We start from the raw sequence: 18718 nt of genomic DNA on the forward strand, positions 1-18718 counted from the left end.
GAAATCTCTAGGATGTTTGTACCCCTCTTGCAATATGCCAGACCCTAAGGGTTAGTCAATAACTCGGGGATTCAAACTCTCTGTCTATGTCAACTGCTGGAAAGATAGGAAGACAGGACAAAGACTGCAGTCATTCGATGACAGATAAAGACCTGCTCACAGAGCAAGAATAGATAGGAGAGGGACGTGGGTTATGGGCTTCAGCTCAGAGAGTGAAGCCCAGCAAATACAAGGTGAGGGCAGTGTAGAGCACTCCCTTGCTCACAGCATAGACAGCTAGAGAAGTCCATAGACATGGGAAGTCTGGCCTAGCTGGCTACATTGAGAGGAGGACTGGGGGCAGGGCATGAGAGGGAACAGCAGGTTGTCGGGCCGGGGGGCCGGGGGACTGTGTAGATGCCAAGGTCCTAAAGAGTGTCTTCAAATATTAGGCATCTAGGGTATCACCTTGGTGATTGCCTCTTTCTGAGTTGGGATTCCAGTGGGTAACTGCAGGGTGCAGGGAACAGCAAGAGCCTATTGGAAGATATCAGGGGCCATCACCCAATTCCAGATGCACTTTAGCCATTGTGACTTCAGCATCCTACCTCCCACAACAGCATCAGTGTTAGCTTCCTTCGCTGCTAGTGCAAAGTGCCACATATGGCAGCTTGAGACACGGAACTCTCTTCTTTCCCAGTTCTAGAGGCCAGGAGTCTGGGCTAGAGCAAGCTGGTGTCCTCTGTGCCACAGGGAGAATCTGGCACAGACTTCTAGCTCTGAGGCCATGGCATTTGACCCACTCTTGTCTCCTGGAACCAATACCCCAGTCACTGTTTCACCTTCACAGATTTTTCCCCATGCATATGTCTGTGTATACCTACTGCCATGTTTCAAGAACCCAATCCTACTGGGTTTGACATCCAATCCAGCATAAGCTCATCTCAACTAGATTCCACCTGCTATGGCCTCAGAGCTAGAAGTCTGTGCCAGATTCTCCCTGTGGCACAGAGGACACCAGCTTGCTCTAGCCCAGACTCCTGGCCTCTAGAACTGGGAAAGAAGAGAGTTCCGTGTCTCAAGCTGCCATGTGTGGCACTTTGCACCAGCACCCCCCCCCCCAAAATAAAAACCTAACACTGATGCTGGTGTAGGAGGTAGGCACTGAGGTGGCAGCAGCTAGAGAGAGTCTGAAACTGGGTGGTGGGCCCTGACATCCCCACAGTGGGATGTACTTAGAACGTCAGCAAGCAAATCTGTGAGGGGCAAAGTTCAACTCGTGTCTACCCTTGTATCCTTCTCTCATCTCTGGAGTACTGTTGAGTGGGACACTGAAAATAGCTAACATCTCAGAACCTAAGAATGAAGAATAGCCCAGAGAGAACTAAAGCATAGCTTGGGAAAGGGGCCAGGGTCTGCTCAGGTGCTCCAAACTGGTCGAGAGGGTGTGAGGATGTAGAAGGCTCAGTGCTCCTGTCAGAGTCAAAGAAGAATTCTATTCATGAAGGAGGGGACCAGTGGTGTTTAGAAGAGTGGGAGCCTGGGTCTCTTTCCAAGAAGCCTTAGGGGAAGGGGTCAGAAAAATATGATGGTTACAAAGAGATGGGAGCTCCTGAGACTGGACATTGGACTTCAAAGTCCTTCTTCCCTGCCTGCCTGGGACGATGAGTCCTTTTTATAAATCTGGCAAAAAGAGTGATACCGTCCAGGCCTCCTCACCTTGTCCCGATCCCCATTTCCTCAAAGCTTCACTCTCTGTCTTGCAGCTCCTGACAAGGATCCTGACGTGTTCATACTCTCCGAGTGCAAAGCCCCAGAGAAAAACAAATTGGCACACCTGGCCTGTTTGGTAATTAGTGTACAGCCATTGAATATCGCCTGGAATTCTGAACCACAGAATGAGGCTAAAGGGACCTCCCCCTGGCAACAGATAGAAGACAAATATGTGATGGTGAAAATGCTCTCTGTGAGGGCCTCAGAACTGAACCTCACCCACTCTTGCACTGTAAAAAGGGAAACCAAAAATAAAATTAAAAAGATTTTCCACAAGCCTGGTGAGTATCCCTGGACCATGCTGAAGTATCTTGGGGGGCTCCCCACACCCACACTTACCTGACACCAAAGACTGACTAAAGCAAAACCCTTACCTTTGCTCACAGAGCTCCTCCCCCAGCCCCTCCCCTTCCTTACTCCTCCATCCGCTCCCTTTCCTCTTCTCAACTGCTTCATCGGTTCAACATTTACGTCCATGCCTTGAGGACTCTGTACCCAGTGTACAGTGAGGCAGCTGGGCAGGCAAAGGAAACAGCTGAGCGTGGTGCCTTCTACGCCAGCACACTTCCATCCTGCAGTCTTCCCTTTCATGGCTTTCCATTGTCCTGGGCTCCTCGTATACTCTGCTCTGTCACCCTCACCTTTTGTCCATCACTACTTTGATTCCAGACTCATGGAATTCTCAGTCCTCCCAGAAAACCACCCCAACTCTCCAACCAATGTATGACTTCACAGAAACCACCGAAAGGGACAGAGTAGGTAAGTCCAGTGTGCCTCACCTCAACTCATCTATTCAACCTTACACCTTCTCCTCTAGGAGACCCTCCATGACTCTTTCTCTGAGCTGTCTATGTACATCCTAGGTAGAAAGATTCTACCTTCCTAGTAAAATGACTTACGTACCTATTGCAAGCCAGGCCCCATCCGGGTACCAACAGATGCCACCACCTAACCCTGTAAAGCCATCATTCTTTTTTGAGCTATGAATCAGTTAATGTTAAACAAGGACCTATCTGGCTCACAGGACCTGAGCTCTGTGTATCTGAGTCAAACTGTGAGTTCACCAAGGATTCTTCAGACATATGACCAGACAGACAACAGAACTCTGAGATACATAAAAATCTCATTAGAGTGATGGAGGACCATCTCACCTAGACTCAGGACTATCTTTCCCCACATGTTGCCCTCACCTCCTCTTAATTATACTGTCTCACTGTATTACTTCACCCTTACCCATCAGCCACCTTAAGAAAAAAGTCTTAACTAGAAATTCTGTTTGGAGAAATTGAAGGTTTATAATTCTCCCAAGCCTGAGTTCCTGTGTAGCTACTACGCCTGTAGTGCACTGAGAACAAGCACAGGTCCTATATAACAGAGTAAAAAGACAAGATGCGGATTTACAGAAATAACTGCAAATCATACTTCCAATTTTAAAATGATAAAATATCTAAAAAAGATCAGCTATCAAAAATGTTCCACATCTGTAGTCATCAGAGAAATGCAAGTTAAAACCAAAATGAGCTATCATCTGGCACCTGTAAGAATGGCTGATGAGCTCCTTCACCCTGGGGGGAGTCAGGTACAGCAGCAAGCCCCATAGCTCCCCAACAGAAGGAAGACAGGAAGCTAGCAGGCATCTGAACTCCCCTGTTCACTGTGCAGTGCCTCTTGGTAGCCGAGAAATGTAATCAACCCAAGGGCCCATCAGTGGGTGGATGAAAGAAATACCATGAGACTTTCTACTGAAGAAAGAATAACTCTAGTCACTGTCATTTGCTGTGATAATAAACTCAGAAGACATTACATTAAGTGAAGCAAGCCAGATTTAGAAAAATTATGTCTCCAAAACTAAGTAAGTAAATAAATTGAAAGAAGAGACAAGAAGAAAAATGTAGAAGGAGGGAAGAGACTCTTGTACTGTAGCTAACCCTGGGACTAGTGCAGATCTGTAGCTCACCAGCTTATTAGCTGTGAGTTTTAGAAGAACGTCCCTAAACACTAAGAAACCTGTGGCCTCTAAGACCTTCCAAGAGGGCTGACTGGGTCTCTGCCAGAATAAGTACCAAAAAGCGCCCACAAAGAGCATAAGGAAGGCATATTAATGGAAAGAAGGGTCAGTGCCACTCCCAAAACAAGAAAGCAGATTCTCTCTCCTTTCAGGCCAAGAGAGGATCTGAGTGTTCCATGGAACACACCAGAGAAGTCTTCACACCTCCAGGACAGTCCCAGACTGAGCATGTGTCAGCTCATCCCCTGCTTCACCCTCACTTACTGATTCACTGTCAATGCCTCCCAACATACACACACACACACACACACACACACACACACACACACACACACACACACCTGCTGAAGCCCAAGAAACATAGCAGAAGACAGGTTAGAAGTCAGAAAGCTTAGGATTTGGCCTTCAGAATACAGAATGGAAGCCATAGATGGGGCACCAAAGAAACCTGGCCTGCTTTATCACATACTGGCAAGAAGACACACAGTAACAAAGCCTGGGTCTGTTGGGGGGTGGGCACTGTGCATTCCTAGGTGCTAGAAAGGGACCAATAGAAGCAATATCTCCAGTGTAAGCTTTTACTTAACAAGCCCTTGGGCCCAAAGCAGGGGCATCCTTGTGCTCTAGATGAAACCTATCCCACCCCACAGCTGTCCAATGCTCTACCTACTCATGATATTCACCTTCCCTAAACAGTGCTCAGGTCATCATTGTAGTCAGATTAGAAAGGGGGTGCCCTCTGTCCTCTCAAAAGTCCCTAGATACCTCCAGTCCAAGCATGACAAGATAATAAGCCTCTTGCCATTTCTCATTACAGATGCCAGAGCACCCAGCAACATTTCTGTGAACTTCCTGACCACACTCCTCCATCATGACACATCATTATGGCTTATATGTGAGGTATCCGGATTCCACCCCCAAAATATCCGCCTAATGTGGCTAGGAGTCCAAAATAAAATGAACTCTTCCTACTTCGTCACTGCACGCCCCACCTCCAAGCCTGGAGACAACACATTCCAGACCTGGAGTGTCCTGAGAATACCAGTCACCTCGAGCCCTTCCCTTGACACTTACACATGTATGGTGGAACATGAGGCCTCGCAGACCAAGCTTAATGCCAGCAAGAGCCTAAATATTGGTGGTAAGTCACAGCCGGGGAAGAACGGCAAACAAATACAGCACTGGGTGCCTGTGATAGAGAAATATTCTTGCTTGTGGAGGAGGGGTCTGTACTGTCTAGAGAAGAGGAACACTGTGCAGATCAGTTTCAGCTCAGAAGACAGAACTACATAAAGCTTCACCTTTCCTACAGCTCTTACATTCCGTCAGTCATTCCCTCCAAAGTGTTTACTTAACTCTGGAGAGAGTGCTGTAGATGTTTTTTTTTTTCCTTGAGCCACAGTTCCACAGAAACAGTCACTTATTATATGATCACCTTGAGCAAGTATGAATCTCACCAAAAGATCACTACTGCTCACTGTGAAATGAAGCTTCCCTCCATAATGAGGTTAAAGCCAGTAGTGTTCTGTGGACATAAATGCAAACGTTTGCCATCCAGTTTGACAAGTCCAAGGCATCCATTTAACAACAATAGTAGTTGCTTCTCTACTAGAGCCTAAGACCTCCCCAGACACAGTTTATCCTTACTGCAGAGCAGAACTTAAATCCAATAGGGAAAGCGTGGGTTGCATCGATAACTGGCATACCACTATTGCACCAGCAGGCCCATCTTACATAGCAGGTTGATTAGTGTAGCGTCAGAGTCTATATTCAAGAAAGGCTGTTGGCAACAACCTCTAGAACATCTCCCAGACCTGCAAAAAAAAAAAAAAAAAAAAAAACAGCCAGCAGGAATTCGGCTTCCACCTCAGTCCTAGCCTGTTTTTCTTTCTCTATGGCTTACATACAGCCAAAGTTTCTGAAGCCTTTAGCAGCTGGAATTTACCATCTAGTTCCGCCATGAAAGCAACATCAATAATGACAACTCTTGTAGTTTGTGGCTTCTCAGGGGCCTCCCTGGCCAATAATTCATTCAGATGTAGCCCATCTCTGGCAGTGGGGGCTTCATTCAACCTACGTGGAATTTTCAGAGTGTCTTTTTTCCACCTACACACAGTGCGTTTCTCTTTTAAACTCGGTGGCTCCTCTCAGTGACTCACTGTTTCATTCTATTAACGCAGCCACTATAGAGTTGTAAGTCAGGTGTGAGTATCAGTGGCCCTGGTGTTCTCCGCCATGTTCTTCCTTTCAGCGTCTGTGAGACGACTGCCCCCTTTACTGCCACTTCTCCATGGGGGCCTATATATAACACTGGGTTGTGTGAAACCTTTAACCGTGGCTTTTTTTTCCCACTGCTTGTTTATGTAGAACTGCTTGGGAAAGGCCTGTGGAAGCATCCGTGTAGGTAGGGCACATTTACATCCGTCACTGTGAGGCATGGGCCTTTATGAAGTCGGCCTGACAATTATGGGACAGGTAGGCTTATGTATGTGCCCATCATGCACCCATGAGTTGGTGTCATAATCAAAAACAGACCTGCCCTGTTTGTGTAGCATGGAGAGGATCAGAAAAAACTTTTTTTTAATGCCAGAACCTTTCATTATTTTCTAGCCTTCAAACAGAATTTGGTTTTCTGTTGGTTTTTTCTCTACAAAGTTTGGGTTAACACAAATCTTGCCACATTTTTTGAGTGACTTATTCTACCCCCACTGTCAGCTCCCCCACCCTTTTTTTTAATATCCTCTCAAATGTTTTAACACCTCACAAACACTACCTTACACCTTTTTCTAAATCATTCAAGTTGTACCTACCTCTTAAAGATCACATCCCATAAAAGGAACTGAGCAAAACAACTAAAGCCTCTAATGGGTCCCAAGTTAGTCCCTGCTGAGTCAGCCCCCTTCTTAACTCTCCAGCAAACACATTCCTACCCACTGCAATGGATTGGGCACAAAACACCACTTCCTGTGTGTTTGAATTCTTCAGTAATGACTTTAAATTGTCTTTTAGTCATATCTATGTTCATGGGGACCCCAGCCAATAATAACTGAGTGTCCCTGACATGTGCAAGCTTTTGTTTGTTTGTCTGTCTGTTTGTTTGTCTCTGTTTGTGTGCCAAGAAAGCCTGTTTAGCACAAGTCTAGGTGGTATTCTCCTTCCCTTGCTGCGTGGCTACTTCCTTTGAACTCAAACACTCCCTTTGGAGAGAGCTAGATATGGATGGAGTGGTTTCCTGTGTGACCTCAGATAAACGCAGCCTTTGTCTCAAGGAAGGACAAAGAGTTCTGTGTCTGGGTTTTTCCACTTCCTGGTGCAGCTTCTATCCTCTTCCATGTCCCATGTTGCCAGGCTATGAGAGAACCTGGCAAGCTTTTCTCTCTTCGTTTTCTTATTTTCTTCATGGGTTCCAAGTTTTCAGATCTCAGGAAAGGATCCTTAGTACAAATCTAATCTGAAGTGTCTTTCCTTTATCTACTGCCAGCTCTAAGAGACAGCAAGCCAGTGTCTTCATCATATTCTTTCTTTTTTATTTTTCTGTTTTTCCTTCAGATTCAGAGACCAATGTGGAAGGCAACATCCATGTGTCTTTTCCATTGCATTCTTCCTTTACACAGGCAAGATTTTCTAGGCAGGCAGCTTAGCCTTAATCATACATATTACCACACACTGCAAGGGCCATGCGAAACAAAAATGCACCATGGTTGGTTTGCCATGCCATGCCATGCCATCTCTGGTGTACTATTTTCAGGAATTACAATATGTTCTCTAGCCAGGCATCCATTCAAGTGAAACCACAGACCCAATTCAAAAAGGTATGCTACATCATACCATGTAAAAGAAGATGGTCAGGCAAGTGTTCCTTCAAAAGTGCTCCACTCTCAGACAACGCAGACATGGAGGCAAGAGTTCCTATCACCCCTAGCATGGAATAGACAACAGCCACTACAACAGGAAGCATACCATCCCATACCACAAAAGATGCTTCTTTGATCCTGTAGACCTGGAGGCAGGGAGTCCTCCACCTTATTTCTTTCTGCAATCTACTGGAGAGCCTACGGAACCATGACCAAGGGCTGTAAGACTGACATAAACTGAGGTTGGAAGGTGCCAGACAGGCTCCACCTGCGAGCCCCTAAGTATGAGTGTGGTGCGAATGGAACAGTCTGTGGGGGCATCTTCAGGCATCCTCTTATCCAGTCAAGATGTATGTCCCCAGAATATCAATTTTACTTAAGTCCTATCCTCAAGTGTGCCCTTGAGAGCCAGGTCCAAATCAGCCACTCTTCCCCACTTAGAACCTGGCAGTGCCAAGTATGTCCACAACCCCAGGGACACAAAAATCAAAGATCAAGGTGGGACTGCAGCAACCACATGATGCCATGCCAGTTCCAGCCACGCTGCCAGCCTGCCAGCCTGCTAGCCTTGGCTCTGGGCTTTGAGTGCCTGGTCTATTGTATATGCCTCAAGATCCTCAGGGCCGCAGCAGTAAGAAATAGGCTATGCCTGTCTCTGGTGCATGACACTGACCAAGGAAAGAAGCTACAGCTCCACTGCTTCTCATGGGCCTACCTCCTGCCAGGTGGGGGAAGGCTGGAACTATTCTCCTGGTGTAGCAGCCTCATTACTACACCGTACAAGTATAGGACATTACTAACCGTTCTATACTGGCCCCAGATCAGCCTTTTCTGCTTACCTGTGGCATTGCTTCCCCCAAAGGATACTAAACTTTTTCTTGACCCTCAGGACCTCTCTGAGGTTTTACAGGTCGCTCTTCAGACATAGAGTCAGAGCAGCATCAGTACCGTCTTCCCCATGCTCACACAACACGCTTGGGAATCCTGAACATGCTCTGTAGTCGTCCTCATTAGAAAAGGCCGTTGCACACCTGCCGGTCCCCTCTCCTGTTTGTTCTGCCCTTTGGTCACCTCCTACTCCATGCTTCACGTGTCATGAGATAGATGCACAGCACTTCTCCACCACCCCACCTCCTGAGCACCACAACGTTCTCACTGTGCCCGCTAGCACCTCTTAGCGCTCCACAAAATCCCCGCTTGCCTCTATGAAGCCAGTTCTACCCCTGATATCCACCCATCACTCTCCTGCCAAGACAACTGCTTAAACATCCTGTTTCTGCATAGACGTGGAAGAACATTTGATTAGACACTCAGGCTATGAGCCCCCCCCCCCAAAAAAAGCCAAGTAAACTTTTAACATCACAATGTGATTTAAAACTATTAGAGATCCGAGGAATCAGCAAAGCTGAGGTAGACTAAATTCCAAGATGAGAGGAGATGGCTGCTTTAGTCTGTCCTAAGCACAGATAGGTAGAGCAGTGAGCCATCTGTAGATGGATCAAGAGGACATCAAGAAATCAGCCAAATTTTTAATAAACACCTTAACTGGCAAAAGGGATGATGAGAACACAGATGAGCCCCAAGTTCTGAGCTAATCACCATTCACCTAACCTCCCACACAGGACGCTGCTAAGCAAGCAGCACCAGGGAGCAGAGCCTATCATCACCAGCTCCAAGACCTGCTGAGTGTAAGGGACCGACCCTATCCCAAAGCACCAAGAGCCAGAACTCAGCTCAGGTCCCAGTTCCAGAGAACAGACCTTCCTGCATGCTCAAGGGGAGGATATGCCTCTGTGTTTCATCCCAGACCCTACAATTCATGTGTGTACAATGTTAGCATGTAACCAACAATTACAAGATACAAAATGATTGCTAACCAAGACAAAAACAGTACATGGAATTTGACCTGAGGTATATGAAATGTTGGAAAAGCATCCATAGTTTCCCTTGCTGTAAGAAGCCCTAGACCTTTGAGGGTGTGAGTGGAAGCCAAGTATCCTGACTGGCAGCTCTTCTCAAAGCTGCTTCTCCTCTGGAGAACCCTCTTTCCTAACAACCTGCCACTACTCATCACTTACTTGTACTTTTCCTATGATCCAGGACCCCCTCCCTGCCTGAATCAGACTGCCTTCCCAGGAGGCCTGATCGTACTGCCCTTCGTGAGACCTTTCTGTGCTGAATGGCCACCATGTCCACTAACTGGATAATTCATTTGCTTCCGTATTCAGTTGCCTCATTCTACATGTGGCAAAGAAAGTTGTTTTTCCACATTCTCAGTACACTGTGGAGAAGCACGTCTGTAAGTTACCAAATAAATGAAATGAACAAGCACAGACCTCTCTCGTCTCTGTGGCACCTGTCCCCAAGGCCTCCTGTGGATGCCTGGGACCATGAGTGTCCCAAGCCCTCTCTACTTCAGCCGTCAACCTGTGGCTGAGGTGACTGGGAAACAGACAGGAAGGTGGGCAGCCTGAAGCCTGCAGGGGGGAGGTGCACATTCTAGGCAAAGCAAGAGCACACCGCACAGCTTCAAACTGTGTGACTTAAAACCAGAGGATCTCTTGTTTGAAATATACTCCAAATTATAAAATGTCAACCAGGACTGGTCATAAAGCTTACATTTGTTCAATAACTACAATAGTGTGTGTGTGTGTGTGTGTGTGTGTGTGTGTGTGTGTGTGTGTGTGTAATATATATGGGTGTGAGGGTGACAAATCCCCTGGAACTAAAGTCACAAACTGTTGTAAACTGCCAAGTGTTTTTTTTTCCCCTCCATGTCATGTTCTCCAGCCGTAAGTAACTGAAGCTGGAAGCTATGGGTAAAGGACACTGACAGGAGATTCTTACGATGCTAACATCCGATGGTCTAAAATGCTCACATGACTTCCATCCTCACTGCTTTCATGTGGTGAAGTGGCTTTAGGTAAGCCCGCCCACAGACTTCACAGTGACTGCCTGAGCATATAATTTCAAATGGCACTTGTGACCCAGGCAGCACTGTGACCCATAGAGGCTTCCTTAGGTCTTCCCAGCTGCCTTGGACTTCCGTGCCATGAGCTGAGATGCACTTTTGTGGAAATGTATTTTCCTAGGTCTGTACATCAGCCACACTCTCTCTGGCCTCGGACTACACTTCAGTCTCCAGCTGGGATTTTTCATACGCACATTTAGTCATGGAATAACCATCCTTAACGTCTTCTGGCCCCTCCTGTTACCCTTAAGTTTAGGTTACCATGTAGGATACTTTCTGGTCTCTCCCTCCACCTGCCAAGGCTCGGAGGCCCCTTCTGACCCCTGGGGTAATGCTCTTTTCCAATGTGCGCCTCATGCACACTATTTTTTTTCCTAGAATGTTACTCCTCCTTCTCTGCCTTTTTCATGCCGCATCTTCCCATGAAGGCCTCTGCTGGATAGCCTGCCTGGTCTAAGGACTGTTTCTAGGTCTTCTTAAGTAGCAACCTTTCTCCTGCACCATCCAGGTAGATTCCTATCAGGTTTGGGTTCAGGTTCTGCCAATCCCATGCAGACCAATCTATGTGTGAGACTCCAGGACTCAGCAGGTGAAGAGGGTGGGGCTCGGTGGGGCAAAGCAGTTAGTAAGCACTAGTGAAGGGAAGTGGTAAGTGCTAGTGAGGGAGAGTATATGAGCAAAACGTTGCTGCTGGAGGGAAAAGCTGTACCTTCTGGTTCAGTGGACAGGAGAGCAGGATAATAAGCAATGGTCCAGCTGTGTGATGGAGACCTTCTCATGAGCACTAGTTCCTCCCCAGGAATGGTCAACGCCATCCTAGACTCCTGCATCAGGGATGAGCAAAGCAACAACACGGACCTAGCTAAGGAGACTAGCGTGTGGCCCACACTGTGCACCTTCGTGGCTCTCTTCCTGCTCACATTAGTCTACAGTGGCTTCGTCACCTTCATCAAGGTAGGCCTCCTCTCGCCGCCTTCGGAACCCTCCCTGGGCAGATATAAGATGCCCGCCCAGGGGCATCCTGAGACTCGGCAGCATTTCTAGGGTGGCTGGGATAGGGCTGGGGGATGTACTGGTTATCAGGAGGCCATGGTCACTGTCCAGCTTCTGGGCCCTATTCTGGCTCCTGAGCCCTACCCGTTTCTCAGAGTACAGCCTCAATATGACCCCAGGGCTCTCTGGCAGGTGAAGTAGACCAGGACAGCAACATCCCGCAACTACAAAGAAAAGTGCTTACCTTCAACATGAAGCCCGCAAAGAGGATGTCTTCTATGCAGAGAGAAACTCCAGACCCTCCTCCCAACACCCGCTTCTCTCCTCCCAGCCTTCTGGAGACAAAATGACTGGCTTCCTCGGCTACTGGCAAAACAGGCATCATGCTGCACTAGCCCTCCTCACCCCTACCCCTGCCTCCCTTCAAACCCTCATCCTCCCATAAGTATGCTGTGGTTCACTCCCCCTGCCTCCTGCTCTTTTGTTTCCAATGTCTAGATAAACTCAGGTCAAAGCACCTGAGATCTGAGGCAAACAGTGAAAAGGCCACTCAAGAGGGATGTCAAGGTCACACTGAAGAAAACTGTTCAGTGAACTAAGGCACTTTCCTCCCACCCAAAACACGCAGCTGACTTCACACATACAAAGAAGCACACATAGCATGCATGCCTGTGTTCACATCACAGTCCTTCAAACACAAGGTACATACATGCATGATAATGCAGGCAGATGTGCATCCATGCGTGTGCATATCTACACACATGCACACAAACTCACACTAAGGTCTTAGGTGGCAGGAATGGGGACTGTGGTCCTTTGAATAAGAATGTCCCCCATAGGCTCACATAGTTGAATGCTTAGTCACCATGGAGTGGAACTCTTTGATAGGGTTAGAAGGATTAGGAGGTGTGGCTTTGTTGGAGGAAGCCTATGTCAATCCCAGTGTCTCTTTGTCTCTGCCTAGATCAAGATGTAGGGCTCTAAGATATCTCTCCAGCACCATGTCCACCCACATGCCATCATGCTCCCCACCGTGATGATAATGAGCTAGCCTCTGAAACTGTTAGCAAGCCCCAATTAAAAGCTTTCTTTTACAGGAATTGCCATGGTCATGGTGTCTCTTCACAGCAGTGGAACGGTGACTAAGGCCGGGACTATTCCATATGCAAGTCCTTCCGTGTGTTCTAGCTTCTCCTCTTACTACCTGTACAACACCCTGAATCCTTGTATTTTCCATTTCTTCCATCACAAACATCATCAGTACATACCTATATAAACTGAGATGGGAGGGTCAGTGAATTCAGATGTGAAAGGGACTCTGAGAAGAGGCTGGTACTAGGCAACATATGGCAGATGTCACCCTCCAGTTACCTGTTGTTGGGTGGGTGTGTCCCCTAAATTCATGCTAATATCTTTACAGCAATATGTCAGAAGGTAGGCCCTCCAGAAGTTAATGAAATCACAAAGATAGAGTCCTCATAATTGGGATTAATGTCCTTGTCAAACAGCACAGAAGGCCCTTCGCATAAATACACTGAAACAGAGCTGTCTATAAATATGGAAATGAGTCCCACAGGACAGGGAAACTGCTCAAACCTTTGTCTCAGACCTTCAGTCTCAGAATAATGAGAGTTACATTTGTTTTATTTATGATGCACTTGGTTCGAGGTATATTTTTGTAGGCACCCAAGCAGACTAAGGCATCAGCCAACATCCTTTGCAGTGAGGATGAGTCTAACGAGGCCCTGACTCATTGTTTACAGCCACAGATGATGACATAGGATTACAGGAAGGATCTCGGCGTCAGCCCAGTTCTCTTACTCCTTCACCCAATGTGGGGAGCAGGTGTGAGGGTGCATGAGGAGACAATACCTTCCCTGCTCTACCCGGCTATTCCTCTCATCATCTCCCTCAGTGCACTCACGCAGTCTTGGAGCCTATTAGCATCTCTACTCACAGCTCACATCTAAATGCACTGTGGCCTCACATTCCACAGGTTGGCCTTGGGGTCAACCTCATGTTTCCTACTCAAGACATCAAAAGTCGATATGTGTGCATGCTGGAAGCATGCACCTCAGAGGTATCCTTGTCTTAGATCTTGAACTTATGGACCTGGGGTCTACTGTGGACAAAAACCAGATGAGATTGACTGAGGGCCTTGAGATGAAGATTCCCTGGTAGCCCTGAGTGTGATCAAAAGAGTCTTCATGACAGACTTTAGGAAACATGACACCACACAATGTGACACCAAAGCCAGAGGCTGAGTTGCTGGCTGTGAGGATGGACAAAAAGCCACACACCATGAAATGTAGCACCAGGGTGAAAATGGAGCAATGAATGGAGGCAAATAAAGCTGTCTTAACTAAGTGGCACTCACAGCTGCCATTGTAAGGGACCTGCCTCTCCCTCCCCCGTCCCCTCCCCCCTCCCCCTCCCCCTCTCCCTCCCCCTCCCCCTCCCTTTCCACTTCCTTATCTCATCCTTCTAGTGTGCAGGCTCCTGCACATACTTAGAACACTCCTCCTTCCCTTTCTCTTATCTGTTCTTATTGACCTTGTTAATGCCCAGCTGTGGCTCTGAAGAGGTCCAGGGTAGGATCTCTGGGGTAGGATGTGGATTCCCTTCCAGTGTGCTTCATCTCTTGGGTCTCTAGAGTGGATGGCTCAGGCAACTGGCCAGGATTGAAATAAGAAAGAGGGCAGGAAGCCCAGGGTTACTTCTCTAGGGACTGGCTGTACTGAGGCCAAGGAGAACTTAAACTGACCACAGTTTTCCTATGGCTGAGGCTGTAAAAGCGGCTTCTGGCTAGAAACTGCAGGGGGTCATAAGGGGAGGCTCTTTGATCTGTAGTGTGGAAATCTCCAGTAAGCTACTGTAAACTTAGACCTACTGGGCCTAGAAGGCTGATGGTAAAGCCCTGAGTCTGCTGACTTATTTGTGAATCTACAGGAAAATAAGGAAGAAGCGAGAGATAGAAAATAAGCACACACACACACACACACATACACACACACACACACACACACATACACACACACACATACACACACATACACACACACACATACACACACATACACACACATACACACACACATACACACACACATACACACACACATACATACACACACACACATACACACACACATACACACACACACATACACACACATACACACACATACACACACACATACACACACACACATACACACACACACACACACATACACACACACACACACACACACACACACACACACATTCAAGAGAAAAGGTGGGTGAAGTTAGTCATCTTAACTTCAACTGAAGTTAAGCTTCCCAATTTCAATGCCATTTATTGTTGGCCACCATATGTATACTTCTGAGAAAGGGGAATTACCTCATAGTCAAAAAAGGACAATAAATCACAAAAAGATGAATCCTAAAACACAAAAGGTTATGTGTTTTAAAGCTAAACATTTCTTATCTATGCATCCATTACATAAGGTCATACTGAGCTCAGAGTTACAAAAGTTAACAAAGCGTTAAAAGCTTAAGAGGGTCTAAATTTTACAAGAATATATAATTTTTCAATTAGGACTGATCTAACTATACATTATCCAGCTATCTCTTAGTTCATAATGAGTTCAAGAGTATAATTTTATCTGTCTTTCATTATAAGAAACAGAGTAAATTTAAAATGAATATAAGATGCCAAAAAGTGACAAGGTATAAGGAATTAGAACAGTTTGTATATTTAGACATTAAGGCTTGTACTTAATTTAGACATTTCTAGGTAGCCCCATTATATCTTGGGTTCATGGGAAATTTAAGCCAGCTTGCCTATATTTATGGCGAATACCAGGATTCATGGTGCCATCTGGAGTTAAGGCTTATCTGAGGCCACAAATCTGCTTCAAGGCTATCCCCTAATGAGGCATCTGGAGGTCCTCAAAAGTATTCATTGCAGCCATAAGCTCTCTAAAATTGTTTTTAGAGGATCTAAAACAATTTAACTTTTAAAACTATTGAATCAAATCAGGAATTCCATAATCAGGGATTAACTCATCTGAGCAACAAACACTACATCCTCAACAAGATCTTGTAGAAAGTTTGCTAAATCAGAGCTGGCTAATACCCAGAAAGTAACAGTTCACACCAATGCCAGATGTTTTTTTCTTTTTGGTTTTTCAATACAGGGTTTCTATGTATGACTTTGGCTGTCCTGGACTTGCTTTGTAGACCAGGCTAGCCTTAAATGTAGTCTTGGCTGTCCTGGACTCACTTTGTAGACCAAGCTGACCTTAGACTCACAGTGATCCACCTGCCTCTGCCTCCTTGAGTACTGGGATTAAAGGCATGACCCACCAGGCCTGGTTCTAATGCCAGATTTTAGAGAGATGCAGCAGTGCACAGTTGACGGGATTGTCAGAGGTTGAAGGCAATTCTGGGGTGCATCACGGTACAGACCTTGCAAAATACTGGATTCCTTCCAGAGATCTCTCATGCCTACTGAACTTCCCCAAATCAATGGCTCTTGAGATCGTGTCAGAGGCTGGAAGCAATTCTGGGGGTGTATCATGGTACAGACCTTGCAAAATACTGGATCACCTCCTAGAAAGCCCACATGCCTAATGAGCTCCTTTAACAAGATAGCTGTTGGCATCAACTTCTCAGCAGATCCCACTTGCTTTCTTCAGTCTACCCAGAGAGCTGCCTTGCTTTAGTAGCAACCTGTGCCCTCACTACATTTAGACCGTGCAGGCTGCAACCTCAGTGTTTACTCCACCCATTCTGCACCATAGACTCTCCTACCAGGCTTCAAGGGGGTGACTACAGAACCAATCAGACATGGGTCCTCCACGGCACACAAGGCTTCCTGTGACTGTCATGTTGGCAGGTCTTCATACAGGCACAGGACATTGATTCCAACCCTGTGCTGGATCTTTTTATGTAAACTTGACTCAGCTAAAGTCATCTGAGAAAATGGACCATCAATTGGTAAAGCCATAGGCAAAACTGTAAAGCATGTTCTTAATTAGTTATTGATGGGAGAGTGCTGAGCTTACTGTGTGCATGGTGCTCATCCTGAGCTGGTGGTGCTGGGTCCTATAAGAAAACAGGCTGACTATTCCTGCTGCAACTTGATGTATATAAGTATATAAGGACCCCATGGGGGTCCTCCCCTTCTCTGAGGATGAGGGGATGGGGTAATGAGGGAGGGGTCAAAGGGGGGACTGGGAGAAGAAGAGGGGGAGGGTCGTGATCAGGCTGCAAAGTGAATAGCAAAAATAAATAAATAAAGTGGTGGATTTATTTGTTACTGTTATGTCTCATGGTATTTAAATTATTTAGTCAAGAGATCCAAGATGGTGGCACACAGTACACATGTTATCTGAGACCAGGAGATCAGAGACTATGGACATGTGGCCTGGATGTGGACTCCTGGATGTCAACATCTCTGTTTCCCAGACAAAGGGAGGCATCCTGGAAGCTGGGGACACATAGTCCTAGACCCCTGTCAACTGCTCCTATGCTCAAGGAACACAGGGTTGCCCAGTACCTTCTGCCTACCAGAGCACAGCACCTAAGTGCAAGGAATACATGACTCCAGTCTCCAGGCACCAGACTCCTTCCACTTCCCAGACAATAGAGACATGGTCCTCACCCTCTGGCCCATGATTCTGTATGTCTCTCTGTGAGGACCTCCCGGACAATAGGTGCTTACAGGATCTGGTTGTAAGATGGTGGAGCCCAACAGGAGTAGAATCTGAGTACCTACCTGGAGAGCAGGAAATGCAATTGAGCAAGTGGCCATGCTGCTTCTAACTCCAAAGCACCAACATCCATTTGTGTTTCCCAGAAAGGGGAGAAGATCCCAGCAGCTGGACACAGGGCTCCAGCCTCCGACCTTCCAGATGACACCGCCACATTAGGGATGACTCCAGAGTCCAGAGACACACAAATGCAGCCTACAATTCACAGCTCTACCAGCTGTCCTGAGTAGACCTGCCAGACTTCAGATACACACAAATCCCCTGCCTATAGAAACATCTGGACACAACCAGAAGAGGAAAGCTACAAGCTCCTCAAAGAGACACAGCCCCAGTACACAACCCAGGCAGGGCTTCAGCATGCCTGAAAATTCTAGCTGGCTCCAGGATCAAGAAGCCAATGCCAGTGACAAACAGATGGCTAAAGGCCAGAATGAGAACACAATCAACAAAAACCAGGCCAAGATGGCTCCACTAAAAACCCCATCAAACACTGGCTATCCTAATGCAACTGGATCACAGGAAAATGACCTTAAATATATGCTTATAAGTATGCTAGAGGTTTGTAAAGAGAAAACTAATAATCCCTCAAAGAAATACAGGAAAATACAATCAAACTTGAAAAGGAAATGAATTAAAAAGTTCATGACCTGAAAATTGAAGTTGAGTCAATAAAGAAAACACAAACCAAGGAAATCCTAGAGATGTAAAACACAGCTGCTAGAGCTGTGAATTGTAGGCTGGATTTGTGTGTCTCTGGAGTCATCCACAACATGGCAGTGTCAGCTGGAAGGTCTGAGGCTGGAACCCTGTGTCCAGGTCCTGGGATCTCCTCCCCTCTCTGGGGAAACAGAGGAAGAGAACAGGAGCTACAAAGGTAAGCATCACCAACAGAATACAAGATGGAGGAGAGGATCTCAGGTGTAGAAAATACAACTAAAGAAATCTATACATCTACCAAAGAAAACATTAAATCAAAACACTAGAGCAATCGAAGGCACCCTAGGGAGGAGAAGATCAGAGCAGCAAAGCTGGTGAGTGAATGGGCTGCTGAATCTGAACCACTGGCTTGGGAGTTTCTCAATTCTTCTCAGTACAAACAGTTGAGGAGGAGCTCAGTACAAACAGTTGAGGAGGAGCAGAACCAGCCCATCCCCCAGGTTTAGAGTCACAAACTTCAAGCAACCTGCACTCTTCCAAAGACAAGAGTGAGTGCAGGCCCCCTGAGGAACAGAGGCTCAAAGCACCAAAACCAGTTAAGTGAACAGGATGCTGAATCCAATTCACTGACAAGGGGGCTTCTCAATCTGAACAGTTGGGGAGGATCAAAACCAGTAACAATACACACACACACACACACACACACACACACACACACACA

General features: G+C 46.6%; 3 gene segments (V, D, J or C); all 3 read left to right on the top strand.

Annotated features, from left to right (window-relative positions):
• The window catches only part of LOC311603962 (Ig gamma-1 chain C region secreted form-like), a 615341-nt gene that overhangs the window by 550171 nt on the left and 46452 nt on the right, over positions 1 to 18718 (top strand).
• The window catches only part of LOC311603963 (Ig gamma-2A chain C region, A allele-like), a 100620-nt gene that overhangs the window by 13551 nt on the left and 68351 nt on the right, over positions 1 to 18718 (top strand).
• LOC311603397 (Ig delta chain C region membrane-bound form-like) lies at positions 194 to 12665 on the top strand. The segment is given in 6 exons: positions 194 to 233; positions 1746 to 2033; positions 2422 to 2511; positions 4578 to 4901; positions 11385 to 11539; positions 11771 to 12665.

The sequence above is a fragment of the Acomys minous genome, assembly GCF_964271855.1.
Source record: "Acomys minous genome assembly, chromosome: 8".
Taxonomy (NCBI): domain Eukaryota; kingdom Metazoa; phylum Chordata; class Mammalia; order Rodentia; family Muridae; genus Acomys; species Acomys minous.